Raw genomic sequence first — 14,986 nt, forward strand, 5'->3', positions numbered from 1 at the left:
TGTTATATGAACTTCCACTTGATGGATTGCTGCCTTAGCACTTCATCATTTCTTTCTCTCAGTACTCAGGAGACAGAAGCAAAAGGATCCAAAACTTGAGACCAACATGGACTCCATGCACCTGTGCTGGGCATCCCGAGGAGCATAAGCCAAGCACCAACAAGATATGTTTTTAGGGAGCAAATAAAGAGTACATGAGATGCCAGATAAATTGGTTGCCTGGTATTCAAAGTTATTCTGTATTCTTCTGGACATTTTTCTGGAACATTGATAATCATTCATTAGTTCTTTGCTATTTCCTTGTACCTTTCCAGTGTTTGTGGCTCGTTTAAGCATCACAGGAGATGAAACGATGAAGTTGACAGTGGCTTTGTTCTCAGAGTTCATGCTATTAATCTGCATTTCCCTTTGTCAAAGTTATCCACTCTTTGATCAAAGCATGAACGGGCACTTAAAAGTGGGGTGTGCTTGCATTTCAGTAATTGCATGTCTATTACCACACACTGGATTTTAAGCCCTGTTCAGTAATTATTCATCCCTCTCTACTACTCACTCCTCGCCTTCTCACCCCCAGATGACTTTTCTCAAGCCCTGTGAACTTAGTTCTGAATATACTTGACTCCACTGAATCAGATCCATTTTCTCTGCCACTAGTTGGCCTAATCAACACCCATCCCTTGGGGCTTTATCAATCTTGTGATTCTTTTCTTCTCTCCTGGACTGCCAGAACAGACTGATAGTTTTAAGACTTTAGGTTCAGTTATACTGTGATATTAGCTGATATACTGTTGAAATAATCAATGTCCTTCTTTAATTGTCTTCTTTTTCCTTTGCTGCCAGTCACAAAGGAAACCATACCCCTACCCCAAAAGCTTGACCATGATTTTTCTTCATGTCTGAAATGCTGCAACACTTCATATCTGAGTGACTGTTCTGCATTCAAATTAGAGAAACTTGAGGGGTACAGAGAGTAGGAGAAATAGTCCTCTCCAGGGAAGAACACACCATTTAGTTATCTAATATCAAATGCTCAGCACAGAAGTCACATATACAAGTAACATTATACAGACTGATCAGGTTGTATTCAGGAATGTCTGTCTATCTGTCTGTCTGTCTGTATATACATGTAATAACAATTAATGGGAAAAGAGGCAACAACTTGAAAAAGCAAATGGAGGAGGGATATATGGAAATATTTGGAGGAAGAAAAGAAAAAAAGAAAAAAAGAGAAAATGATGTAATTACATTACAATCTTGAAAAGAAAAAGCTTGTGTTTAATTTTTTGAGAATACTGCCATCCTTTTCTGCCTTAGTTGCTACAGACCTCGACTTCTATGTTCCTGTATCCCGTATACACCATCAGTTTCAAGGGTCTACCTCACTCAAGGGGAAGCTGCTTTGACTGCTGCATTCTTAAACTTCAGTTTGAGATTGTGTGTTGGGATGGCTTTGTTTGACTATGTTGAGTCTTTACTGGTTTTGTTTGAGTATTAGGGGTTTTTTTGTTTTTCCAATATTTATATAGAAAGTCACTATATATTGATGAGCAGTGAACAGAATCTGCAAAACTACTTCTGGTGGTTATGTACATTGTAAAAAGTATGAGTCCTCCAATTCATGAATATGGGCTATCTTTCCTCCTTCCAGTGCCCACTCTATATTTTTGGTTGATATATCTTTGACGAATCTCACTGGAAAAAATCACTTCTGTGTGCTAAATTTATTCCTATTTTACTTTATTATAGTTAATAAGAATAGCTTGCCTTCTTGATTATTTGTGATCCTTGTATAGATTTATTACTGTATCCCTTCTATCTCTCCTTAGGGCTTCAGTACACTCTGTGAGAACAACTGCCTTGTCTCTTCTTTACTGCTGTTGTTTACTGTGTTTGAGACGTGGCCTGAAATTCATCATGTGAGTATCAAATATCAAGCTACCTTCAACTTGGAATCTTTCCACCTCTACTAAAAGTGAAAACATCTTTGAAATCTTGTTCATACTTTCAGAAAAAAAAATTATCAGGAAACACGAAGTAATGAGTCCCAGCTTCTAGGCTTGCTCCTCTGTGCTCAGCTTCTTTGTGTCTTCTTTGTGTTCCTATTGTTTTTGGAATCCATGCAAGGCCTGTTCACACATAACATTCTCACAGCTTGTTGCCGAGTAAGTGGATAGACAGAAGAGTAGGGTAACAGTAGGAAAATACATCTGGATGTTAGTTACAGATTATTTCAGATAATAAATTCTTGTTTTTGAATACAATAGTCCAGTCTCTAGATTAATTTACTTCATTCAGCAACAGTGGTTTTAGTCAACTGACCTAGTATACAAATATCAGAGCTTTTTCATTGAGTGCAAAGAGCTCATTTATTATTTTAACTGTGATTAGAATTGTGGATAGAATGGCAGAGCTGCTATGTGAGTAGATACACACAAATGCCTGTAATCAATGTATGAATGGAACTTTGAAACTTGGTTACTAACAGTAAAAGTATCTCTGAAGACCCTAATAGTACTTTCAAAAACCAAAATATCAGTAAAGAGAAATCAAGGGGTTATAACACATTTAATATACTTTTCTTCTGAGGATTTTGAACCCTATTAAAACATTTTTCTAATAGGAGAATCATTCTGGTTATTAGATGGTCTATGATTTTAATTCCTTTCTCTGTTTATATAATGAATCAGAAAAACTGATATTTGGTTTAGTAAAAATCAGGCAGACCCAAAGTAAATGTCATATTCTTCAGTCTGTAGAGTTAATATAATAACAACAATAATTATAATTACTGCTATGAGAGATAATGGCTTCAGAGCACTCAGTATATGTCAGGGACTTTTCCAATTGTTTTACCTCTTTTGATTATTTCAAGCCAAAAACAACCACATGAGGTAAGTAATGTTATTATCAGCAGACAAGGGTACCAAATTAAAGAGAAATTAAATAACTTCTCTGAGATAGCCTGAAAAAGTAGAATTACTATCCAGGCACCCTCTCTTTTGAATCCATATTCGGTCTTCATAGTACTGCAGAATCTGCACATTGTACACTGTTCTTTGGAATAACTTCCTGTGCATCTCCTTCAGTGTATATACACATCTTTCCTTCTTATCAAAGCATTCAGTAAAGAAGAAGAGGACTTTTGGTTATAAGCTAGGCACTTCAGTGTTCTATCCAGTTTAAAGCTCAGGAGAGTATATAAATATACAAGAAAACTTTCGTAGGAAGTTTTCCAGAGTCCTGTTGTGCCTCTACCTGTGATGAGACTTGTTCACACTGGAATGTGAAGAATCATTTACTAAACAAGCTGTGATTGTAGCTGAGGGTGGGGGCGGAGGTGGGGGGACAAGGACAATGCAGGCGGAGCTCAGGAGAAGTGGGTAAGTCTGGTTATTGTGCTGAGAGCATGAAGACCATTTCAAGAAGGGCAGGCATCTGGGTGAAATCAACAGAATTGTAAAAGCTGTAGCTGGATCAAAGAAGAAAAGAACTGGCTAGCAGGGCTCTGTGGATCCCTCTGCTGCTTGTGGCCATAGGCAAGAGCACATGGAAGCACACTTACCTCTTGTATAATGTAGGGCACCTGAAAGTTGGCATGGCCTCTCTTACTAGGCAGCATGTCAAAGCACATCTTCAACTTTCTAAGATGTGTTGTACATCAGAGCCACACTCAAAGAAAAAAAAGTTGTAGCTGAAACAATTCTTGCATTTTATCTTCTAATGCTATGCATATTCCTGGTTTATATTGCTAAGTTACTGCTCACATACAAAATGTCCTCTCTTTATATCATTTATTACACTTTTGATTTTGAGAATTAACCCTCTTTGCTAAACTTTGGATCCCTTTTTTATCTCTCACAGATAAACCTAGAGAAGAGCTTGGCATCACTAATATGACTGCAAATATTTAACCCTTCATAGAATTCCTCTTCATTTAGATGTGACTGAGATCCCCCCTCTGACCACAAAGGACATATTCAATCCCTAGGATAAGCTGAGCTTGAGGAAGACAAGATCAGAGAAGGAGCTTAGCAGGGGGCATTGGCAGAAAACTTTTGGGTTTACATATGGGTTCAAAATGAAGAAATCTGTGTAAAGAAATGAAAGAGTAATTCTTTCCTTAATGGTTAATAATGAGTATCAACTTGACAGGATCTGGGAACACCTGAGACAAGCCTTTGGGCATATCTCAAAGGGTTCTTCTTGGTTGGGTTAACTGAGATGGAAAGACCCAGACTAAAGTGGGCATTATTGAGTTTTGGGGTTTGGCCTTGTATACGTAAGAAGAAAGCCAGCTCAGCATTGCTGCTGCCTGAAGATGGTGAGTAAGTACATGGGAAGATGCTATATGATCAGCTCCCACAAGCTCCTGCTTCTGTTATCCCTGCTGTGATGGGGTATATCATGAGCCAAAGAAAATTCTTTTACTCACTTTATTTTGTAAGGGTGCTTTCTCATGGCAAAGAACATTTAACTGTTGTACCCTCTTACTCCTTATTTTCCTGTTTTCACTGTTTTTGCCAAGTTGTGGCAATAATTTGAGCTAATCAGACATCTAAAGGGCCTGAATGGTCAGGTGGCATTCTGTTGTCTTGTTTAATCCATGATACATTCAATAAATTAAATGCAGCTTTTTTAAAAAACTGAAAAGTTTTGAAGCTTTTAAAATGGCAAGATGTCTCTTTGTTATAAAAAATAATCTACTGTCTTCTCTGGTTCCCAATGGAGTACCGTGGGTTTTGAGGAGTAAAGGTAATGTGAAAAACAGAGCCTTGGAACTTAGAAGTGATGGTCATAAAAGAAAGTAAATAATTATGCAAATTTTATATATTTTATATTAAAGGATGGCTTATACCAGTGATGTACATGAGTGCATGAACTGACTGTGAAATTAGCTAAAACTTCCCTTTGTTCTACCTCTTCCTTGGTGAAGTGGGAGCCACCTAACACTGTCACTTTTCCTTCTGTTTGTCCCTATCATACCCTCCCACTCCCAGCGGGAAGCTTCTAACATCACCAGCCAGTTATCACCAGGCCTGAAATTTATGTAAAACTAAATAAATCAAGATGTATTTTTTTCATGGCTTGAACACTCATTCAGTGTGTCTGTGAGGTTCAATCATGATATACACATAAGCTGCTTATTTCTATTGCTTTATGGAATGTAATTGTAAGATTATAAAATGTGGTTACTCAGTCTCTTAAGATGGATATTCATAGCAGCAGCGAAGAAAAAGCTGTGGAACACTCCTGACTACTTTTTCCTTTTTGATTTGGACATAAAAAGAATTCTGTTTCATCCCTACCATTAAAGCAGATCAAAGAGCTAGGGATAGTGGTTCACATCTTTGTTCCCAGCACTGAGGAAGCAGAGGCAGGCAGATCTCTGAGCTTGAGATTAGCCTGATCTACAGAGTGCATTCAGGTCAGCCAGAGATTCACAGTGAGGCATATTCTCTATAAACAGCAAACAAACAAACAAACAAACAAACAAACAAAAAACAGGCATTAATTCTTGTGGTGATCAGAAGTATTGTTTCAGTTCTTAAAAATCCAAAATGAAATAAGAATAGAATCTGTAATTGGTGAATAATGAGGGAGTACAGCTGGACTCAGTGCTAGCATTCTGTTAAAGGTAGGATGTTTAGAAATACAATGACGTGAATAAAGGTCATTTAAAATGGTAAGATATCAAACAAACAATCCAACATAAAAAATGATGCAAAAAATGCTCATAGCTAGTTGATCCATTATAGCTCCAAAATTAAAAACTAAAACAATAAATTATAAAATCCTGCCCATCTCATTTATTTGGGGGAACAGGTAAGGACCCAGCTATCCTGAGAGTAACCAGCGTTCTTAGTCTCTCATGCCTGGCATTTATGTACAAGTTCACATGTACAGATTTCCCACACATCATGTAGCTGGTAAGTGGCAGGCTTGAAGCAGTAACTTCTGTGTGTCCCTATCACATCCTGATTACACCTCATCAGGAAAAGCTACACTCAACATGATTACTTCTGACCGGGGGTGTTTAATTTTTAATATTTTTAAAGCTGTGCCTCGTACTTTGGAGGTTTCTTCTAATTAGAAATAATTACCTGCATGTACATCTGCTCTACCCTTGTCAGTGGGTTTTAAACTCTCCTCTCTCATGCTTGTCAGTCACATTAGCAAGGAGCCCGCACCTTGTGATGCGCATGCCTCCTGCTGCACCAATGATGATGTTTACTAGTGACACACCTTTAAATACTCACTCTGCTCTGACAGTCTTCACTTATGGGAAATGCAGCAAAATGAAAACAAAGCGGTTTTTTCCCCCTTAACCTTGTACTGTAATTCTAAACTTTTCAATGCTTTTAAAGGGGCAGTGTATCTGGTTGCTTTATAATGATCAAGCTAAAATAGGCATGCCTATAATACTAGGACTAGTAAGAGAGACCCAGATAGGAAAATGAACAGTTCAAGGTCAGCTTGGAGTAAATGGTGAGATTGTGGCCAATTTCGGCTACATGAAGCTCTGTCTCTGAACAGACAAAGACGGAGAAGATGGTGCTGTGGGTAAAACCTTACTGCTGTGTATACGTGAGGATCTCATTGGGATCCCCCAAACGTATGTAAAGAACGGTTGTATGCTGATGTCTATAAACCCAGTGCAGAAGTAGAAACAAGAGGACACCAGGATTTGTTGGAGCTTAGCAGCCACGGTAATCCTTGGGTTCAGTAAGACAGACACTGAAAAACACTGAGAAGAGTAAGATAATGAGACACCCCATTTGAACCTCTAGGTTCTCAAGTGCACACACAGGAGCATTAACACTCAAAAGGTTTCCGTGGAAATTACACTTTGGTGTCAGATTCCTATAACACTTGGTTTCAGGAAGTGGAAGCAAAAAGATCTGTGAGCTCAAGACCAGCCTAAGCTCAATAGTGGCCTCAACAGTAGTACGGGCTACAATAAGACCTTCACTCACAAATTAAATTAAAACCAGACAAGTACATAATGAAAAATAAAGTAAAATAAGCCTATACCATCTAAAGGAATCACATTTAAACTATTTTTAGAAGAATCAGAGAAAACACCACTCTAGACTTTTTCTCCTTACTATCATTAGAAATTGATCGCACCAATTCTTAGAAATCACATAAGTGCATAATGTTAACAGAGAGTAATGGCTCAGTATGCTTTACTCTGTCCGAACAAAAAAGTTCACCCCTACAAAAATTAACAGGATTGAATGTAAGGTGGATCTTCTAAGTAGAATACTTGGTGTTGCAAGGTCAAGCAAATTAAACTCCATGTAAGAGAGGGAGCAGGAGCTGTGTAAGAGCTAAGTTACCTGGGGGTAGCCAAGCTTGGTTTCCTTCTAGTCCAAGTGGTCCTGCTTGATGAGAACAACAGTGACAAAGAAGATGGACTCATTAAGGTTTTCAGTGTAGAGATGTCACCTGTGGGGTTGCACACACCACTTACCCTGCATCTGCTTCAGCTACTGTCAGTCCCTTGATGGTCATACCCAGCAGAGAAAGGTGTTCTCTACTCAACATGTCTGTGCACAACTCTTTTGCTGCTTTGGCTTTCTGGTGGGATTGCTTGCCTGACTGAAGACATCTGCAAATAGTTTTGTTTATTTTTGCCAGCTATGAAAAGAAAAAGAAAAAGAATCACATTCTATTCTATTCTGCCTGAAGTGGGAAACTTGGAACTATGGCCACAGGAGCAAAGCCACATTGCGCTATTGAGTTCTATTGGTCTGTCCTCTCTGCACATGTACAATGGTTCATTGTACGTTTGCCTGCCAAGCTGAGCTGGTTTTCCTCCTTCTGTAGGGCTAAATTTGTTATCCTCATTCCTTATCAGTGAATTTTTTAATTTGGCATGTTACTGCTTCCTTATTTACACTTAAAACAATTCCTTATTTCAAATATTTTAATCTTGATAGAGTGAGAAAAGGAAATCATCTACTCATTAAAATTAAACAGTCATTTTATTTTCAAAAGTGCAATAAATTTCAATAGACTAGTTATTGATAAATAGAGTGGTTTTACATATTTAAAATTCGCCTGTGCATTCTGATTGATATAAATAGAAGAGTGCCTTGTTGGAGAGGAATTTTAATACAGCAATAGGGCCACTCTGTCAAAGGACCACATCCAAAGACTCCGTGTGATCGGAATAAAACACAGACACAGCTCATCTTTAATCCCTCTGGCTGGAATAGAGGCTTGTCCTTAGTACACATCTTATTTCCTACAGTTAGAATACAGACACGCCTTTAGTACATTATATAGTATATTATATACCTTTAAATCCCCACCACCTCCAAAAATGACTTTTAACTGAGAGACAGACAAAACAATGAATCAGGAAAGATTTGGCAGAATAAATCAGAGATAGGATATATTAAACTCTCAGGAGAACTGACAGTAAACAAAGGCTATTTTAAAGGGGCAGAGTAAGCCAAGGAACATGCAGTTCAGGCAATGCAATGGAGTTCAGCTGATCTCTGTTGAGTTCAGTTCATTGCAGTACAGTTGAATTCAGTTGAGTTCCTGTCGTTCTGTTCAGTTCATAGAGTCAGGTACTTAGTGCAGTTCAGTTTGTGGCATTGAGAGGCAGCTTTTCCAAGCAGAGCAATTCAGTAAGAAGCAAAGTACATCCAGTTTGAATCAGTCAGCTAGGAGAGAAGTTTTGAACCAGAACAGTTGAGTAGATCCAACCAGCCAGACTTCAAGAAGAACTAGAAAAAGTGAGCTTATTCAACAGTAAGCCTCTGAGACTATAATCACATCTGGTGAATAAAAGTTACTTTTACACATTATTAACATAAAGGTATATAATACAAATGTGTATTTATTTGTCAGTTTGTTCTACATATATAGGTTTTGGTTTCAAAAAGCAAGAAATGTCAAGATTGATTGACTACTGTGTGTGAATCCCATGAGCTTGAGGTTCACTCAGTCTTTCTTTTCTAAGATTCCTTTAACTAGTGCTTTTGGTAATATTAACAGTAATTTTAGTAGTCTGAAACCAGACTCCTTGGAAGTGAGTTGTGTTTCTATATCTGATTGCCTGTCTAAATTTGAGTCAGTTAGTGAATATTTTTGGGTCAACCATTCTTATGTGTCTGCTCTGAGGATTTATTTAGGTTAATACATATACTATACTAAGGCCAGTTATGTTAAGTAGTGACAGTATGTTTATTATGCTACAGTCATCATTATTGCTATCAGCAGCAACAGCATGCAAGATGCAGTGGAAAAATGAGTCTAGTTATGTGAATAATAAACAGGCAAGAAATCCAAAGGTAAGATCTATAAAAATGTTAATCTCTATCAGTAATCATCAGCAGATATGCAGATGAATAACAATATTGTATGTCATGTGTCCAGTTGGTGAAAAATTAAGTCTGTCATTATTAGGATGGTTTTGTCAAGTGCTACTATTGTGACAAAATACATGATTTAGAAAACATAGAATGAGCAATGGCTTGTTTTGACTCCTGGTTCCATATAATTCAGGTCACATTCAGTTGCTTTGAGGAACATCCAGGTAAAGATTGAAAATGTCAATTGTGAAGGAAGAAAAAATACATTTCCATTATAATTAACAAGAGACATAAACATATTCTACTCTGTGAAGTTTTCAAGGTCTAAATCATGCTTTCTAGAGTGGATACAATTGTGTGCAGCTCTAATCCCAACATTTGAGAGAGTGACAGAAAGAGTGTAACGTTGAAGCCAACCTGTAAATTCAGGCAGGCTGGGAGTAAGTAGTGAAGCTCGTGTTTCGGACACCAAGTCAAACCAAGTACAATGTCAGCAAAACATGCTATGCTTCATCCTTCATTATCTGTCTCAGCTCTCAGTTCTGAGCTTAGTGTATGCAAAGTGTTCAAAAACTGCAACAAAATGTCCTGAACTACAGTGTTATATGCTACACATTCAATTTTATAAATAATAAAGGAAGTAAACATGATCATTATAACATAAAGAAGGACACATCTTTCTGTATATGTGAGCAGAAATTAAAATAAACAATACTCAACCTTGATGAAGATACAAGAAGACAAGTCAACTAAAGATTTTTATTAGTCATTTAAAATGCAAAGGATTTGGCAAAAAAATGGAAATAGACTATTTTTAAAAGCTTATTCTAAACAAATCATCTAACAATGCCAACAGGAAAATATATATATTATGCAATATATGCATATATCTTCATATTTTATATATAATAATAAATATATTAAGCGTGCTATCTACAGCATTACTTGTGCTAGAAAGTATAAACAGAAAATGTTTACTAATCACAAAATCACTAATCAACAATAATGTAACTATTCTATGTAGCTATTAAGACAGCAGTTATATACTGTCCATATTAAACATGCAATTTTTAGCTCCATAACAACTGGATTATACAGCAATTATGAAGGCACTGAGTGTTTTCACCACTTTTCAATTGCTATGATAGCATGCCATGACAAGGGTAACTTATAAAAGGATATATTTAATTTAGGCATACCCTTTCAGAGGGCTAGAGTCAATGATAGCTGAGCAAAGGCATGGGACAGCTGAGAACTTACATCCGGGTCTGCACATATAAAGCAGAGCGAGGGAAACACATGCACAGGTAATAATGCAAATCTTCTGAAATTTCAAAGACCATCTCCAAGGAAACTCCTCCTCCTTATCCTTCTCAAGGGATTCTACCAACTAGACCCACATCTTCAAATATATGAGCCTACTAGTGGTCATTCTCATTCCAATTACCATATAGTATAGAAGCTATGAAATCATTCTAGACAGAAAAATGAGGAACTAAAATTTTATATGTTCCTGATACAGCCACATAAAGCATTCTCTGTGTATAGAAGTGTTTTCTGCCTAAAAAAATGAGTACTGGTTATAATTATTTTGAAAAATACAGTAACCTACAAAAGGGTGTGTGTAACTCAATAAAATAATGCATGATCACTCTTACTAGTTTAAGATCTTAATTTATTATTAATAAAATATAAAAGGGAAGATTTTGTTATTTGTATTTCAGTAAAAAATGGTCAAACTTTCATAAATCAGAATCTAAAATTCTTTAGAGATCTTACAAATTATCTTCTACCAGAAATAAAACTACTAATTACAATTCAATGTTTTCTTTTTGAGCTCTACAGAATATAAATACCTGTCTCAACAAGCGTTCTAATAAAGTACCACAAATTATTGATATATTAAGGAATAAAACCAGTAAAAAATTGTTTATTTATATATATATATATATATATATATATATATGCATCTTTCTATGTATGTTTGAGTAAAATATATATGGTTCTTTTGAATATGTTTACAATAAGCTTGGAAATATGTTAATAATATACAAATTGTTCTCATTAATATATTGTGTGAGATTACTACAGAAAAAAAAATTGTTCTGGCATTAACTAAAGCAGAACAAGAGAGAAATGCATGATTTCTATTTTAAATCGGAGATATGGAGAGAACAATTGATGTTTTTCAGAGGACGCTATCCCTGGGTGCTGGGTCTCATTTACACATTACCTAGGAGAGCACCGTGCGGCTGCATATTCTCAGCTCTTGAATGTGCTTTGCTCATTTTCAGCAGGAGAACAGGTTCAATGCTTTCTTGGCAGTGTGTCCTTTTTCCGCTTTGCCTGTTTCTATTTACCTGTCTGCTTACTTATTTATTGTTTGCATTTAGCTTGCCCTGCAAGTGCTTCTGAGAATTGGAGGGTGGACAGACAATACCTACAAATATATCTCCTTGTCTCCCTTCCTATTTTAGCCTAGGTTTGTTTGAGGATTCATTTCTTTATCCCTTTTCTTGAGCTTGAGATTGTCTAAAGGACCAAGTAATAGTTTAACACAACATGAGGGATGTAGCTTTTCTTTTCAAATTTATGAAGCCTGCCCTTAGACTTAAAATCTTGTAAAAGAAGTGAAATTTTAATGAATAACTTTGCTCTTCACATAGAAGAATGTTTTACCGTTATGTAAAAGATAATGTTTGTTCCAGTGTCCATTGCCAAAATGATCCTCAGACTCATCAGCAAAAATTAAAATGGGATAATATGACCTATGACTCAATTAAAGTTTTACAAGTTCCCAAATCTCTTAGTCCAGGAAGCTTTCAGAAAGGAGGTTGCAGGAATATTAAACTCTGAAGGATGGAGTGAGGTGAATAACTGCGTAGCAAACAGTTGAAATGCAGACACAGGAAACATTCCCAGCCTTGGCTATGTCAATAGCCATAGACCATGTTAATGATTTTGGAGGGAAGCTCAGCAAAATGCTAATTTATTTAATAAATATTTAATAGTGTATTATTTCAATAAATAAATTAGTGTTTACACAGTAAAGAATACAAATGTTTTGTGCATACATTCGTGACCTTCGTTCATAGTCCTCTTTGGATATTTCCCTAAGAATTATTTTAAAAAGAGATGAACATCAAAATATGTATGTTTATACCAGCTTATGATTGGTGGTTAAATCTATAAAATAATCCAATGGGTTTATCCTTCTTATCTTGAGAATGTTTAATCAACTTTGGTATTTGCTTTACATTAGCGCTGTCAAATGTACATTTGTATAAAATCTCTCAAATCATGAAAGATTTATCATTTGAAATGTATTTGGATTATTCTCCAGTTAATCAGCTTGATAAAAATTAGGAGACCTGTAACTAGAACAATTACTTGAGTAGAGTGCTATAAAAAATGTAAAAATAGCATGGTGTTCTTGAACTATACAAATGAAATCAAAAGCCCATTTGCTACAAAAATTAGAACTAGTGTGAGGAGAAACATGTTCTTACATGGATTAACCATGAAGGCATAGATTCGAATAGAAGGTCATGCAAGAAGCATGTTAATATTAGGACTATGGTTAGTAGACATGTGTGTTTACTCTGGAGTGGCTGGGTTTATGAATCAAGCAGGGCTGAGATCACTAAGGATAAGCCCAAAGTGAATCATAGGAATGTTTTAAAAATGAGAAATTCCACTCACTTACCCATCACTTTTCTCAGAGAAGTATGGTCCTGTGGCAGGTGCCCATGCTCCTCCTTGCTTTTATTTATCTATGACTTCTTGTTTCTTTCTTCAGAAAAGCTAAGAGTCAAGAGACATGTAACTTCTACAACTTGTTATTTTAAAGGAATTATATATGGGCATCATTCTGCTAGACATGAAGCTTTTTGTTTTTGTTTTAAGTGCTTATTATATTTATTTACATTTCAAATGTTATTCCCCTTCCATGTTTTCCCTCCACAAACCTCCTATCCTAAGCCTCTTTCCCCTGCTTCTATGATGGTGCTCATCCACCCACCAACTCCTGCCTCACCTACTTGGCCTTCCTCTACACTGGGACATCAAGCTTCCATGAGACCAAGGGTGTCACTTCTGATTGATGCTAGATAAGGCAATCCTCTGCTACATTTGCAGCTGAAGCTATGGGTCCCTCCATGTGCACTCCTTGGTTGGTGGTTAAGTCCCTTGGAGCTTTGGGGAGTCTGGTTGATTGACACTGTTGTTCTTCCTATGGTATTGCAAACCCCTTCAGCTCCTTCAGTCATTCCCTTAACTCCTCCATTGGGGTCCCTGTACTCTGTCCAATGGTTAGCTTTGAGTATCCACATTTGCATTGATCTGACTCTGGCAGAGCCTCTCAGGGTACAGCTATATCAGGCTCCTGTAGCAAGCACTTCTTGGTACCATCAATAGTTTCTGGATTTTGTGTCTACAGATGGGATGGATCCCTAGGTGGGGCAGTCTCTGCATGGCTTTTCCTCCAGTCTCTGCTCCACGCAGTCCCTGCATTTCCTTTAGACAGAAGCAATTCTGGGATAATATTTTTGAGAAGGATGGGTGACCCCATTTCTCAACTGGGGGCTGTACCTAACCTCTGGATATGGTCTCTACAGGTTCCTTCTCCTCTTGGTTGGGCATTTCAGCTATACATGTTCCACTATGTTCATAGAAGCCTTATTTATAATAGCCAGAAACTGGAAACAAACCTGATGTCCCTCAAAAGAGGAATGGATACAGAGAATGTGGTACATTTACACAATAGAGTACTACACAGCTATTAAAAACAATGACTTCATGAAATTCTTAGGCAAATGGATGGAACTGGAAAATATCATCTTGAGTGAGGTAACCCAGTCACAAAAGAACACACATGGTATGTACTTACTGATAAGTGGATATTAGGGGAAAAAAGCTCAGAATACCAATGATAAAACTCTTAGACCATATGAATCTCAAGAAGAAGGAGGACCAAAGTGTGGATGCTCAGTCCTCCTTAGAAGAGGGAGGTAGAGGGAGGGTGGAGCTGGGAGGAATAAATGAAGGGGAGGGAAAAGGGGGGACAAGTTCAGGTGTGGGAGGAGACAGGGGGTGTGAGGAGAAGTACAGAAAGTCAGGAAATTTAATGGAGGTGTATAGCAGTGGGTGACAAGGAACTGGGCATAGCCACTAGATGCTAGGAAAGTGAGAGGCTCTCGGGACCCAGTGGGAATGACATTAGCTGAATTACCCAACATGGAGCTTTTAAAACTTACTCTTATAAGACTAGAAAGGGAGAAAATTGCTTCTTATAGAAGTTCTTAAAAAGAACTCTATATTTCCATACTCCAAATAATTTGGTTTTCTCATATATTCAACTGTGGAATGCATACTGTAGCAAACAATTACAACTCAAGATAATATTGAAAATAAGTCTCAAAAAGAAGAACCAATCTTTTTTTTTATTAGGTATTTTCCTCATTTACATTTCCAATGCTATCCAAAATGTCCCCAATACACTCCCCCCCCACACTCCCCTACCCATCCACTCCCACTTTTTGACCCTGGCATTCCCCTGAACTGGGGCATATAAAGTTTGCAAGTCCAATGGGACTCTCTTACCAGTGATGGCCGACTAGGCCATCTTTTGATACATATGCAGCTAGAGTCAAGAGCTC

The sequence above is a fragment of the Mus caroli genome, chromosome 6 (assembly GCF_900094665.2).
Source record: "Mus caroli chromosome 6, CAROLI_EIJ_v1.1, whole genome shotgun sequence".
NCBI lineage: Eukaryota > Metazoa > Chordata > Mammalia > Rodentia > Muridae > Mus > Mus caroli.